Source organism: Lathyrus oleraceus, chromosome 7, assembly GCF_024323335.1.
Source record: "Lathyrus oleraceus cultivar Zhongwan6 chromosome 7, CAAS_Psat_ZW6_1.0, whole genome shotgun sequence".
Classification (NCBI taxonomy): domain Eukaryota; kingdom Viridiplantae; phylum Streptophyta; class Magnoliopsida; order Fabales; family Fabaceae; genus Lathyrus; species Lathyrus oleraceus.
Window position 1 is genome coordinate 184,569,881 of NC_066585.1, and position 919 is coordinate 184,570,799.

A 919-nucleotide genomic window follows, 5' to 3' on the forward strand; every position below is an offset into this window, starting at 1 on the left:
AGTTTTTGGCGCCGTTGTCGGGGACCAATTTCATCAAATTTCATTTTCCTGTTGTTATATCGTTTAGACTTAAGCTATTTCCCGCCGGTCAATGCGAAGAACTCGCAGCACCAGAAGTTTAAGCTTAGTATACCCTCTGGCGGAACCTGAACGTTACGCTCGCGCACGTTTATTCTTTCATAGAATTAAGAGAGTTATGGCCGAAGATCAAAACCAAAGACCTCTTAAAGATTTTTCTCAACCATCTAATGAAGAACCTAGTTCTAGTATAGTAAACCCAATCATCCCAGCTAATAATTTCGAACTTAAACCATCCCTGTTGCAACTAGTGCAACAGAGACAATTCGCAGGTCTCGCTACTGAGAACCCCAACCAACATTTAAAAATATTCCTTCAATTAGAAGATACTTTTAAAACCAATGGAGCTTTTCCTGAGGCAATACGTTTAAGATTATTCCCTTTTTCCCTCAGAGATAAAGCCCTATCATGGTTAGATTTCCTTCCACCCAATAACATTACGAATTGGGATAATCTTAGAAGAGTATTCCTTGCTAGATACTTTCCCCCGAGTAAGACCGCCGTTCTTCGAAACCATATAACTAGATTTACCCAAAACCAAGGAGAATCGTTGTTCGAAGCTTGGGAGAGATATAAAGAGTTGTTACGAGCATGCCCATATCATGGTTTAGAAAATTGGTTAATCATTCAAACCTTCTATAATGGACTTCACTATAACACAAAGATGACCATCGACGCTGCCGCAGGCGGTGCTCTGATGAACAAACCTTACCCTGAAGCTAGTGCCCTCATCGAAGATATGGCTCAAAACCATCAATCATGGGGAGTTGAACGAGCGACAGTTGAGAAGAAGGAAGCCCAAGGAGGAGTGCATGAACTAAGCTCTATAGACATGATGCAA

At 41.2% G+C, this 919-nt stretch overlaps 1 non-coding gene across 1 annotated transcript; it reads right to left on the minus strand.

Annotated features, from left to right (window-relative positions):
- Window positions 1-580: 580 nt before the first annotated feature.
- Window positions 581-687, minus strand: LOC127108989 (small nucleolar RNA R71). The gene has a single exon (XR_007796480.1). It is a non-coding gene; the product is annotated as a small nucleolar RNA R71 (small nucleolar RNA).
- Between the last annotated feature and the right edge of the window lie 232 nt (window positions 688-919).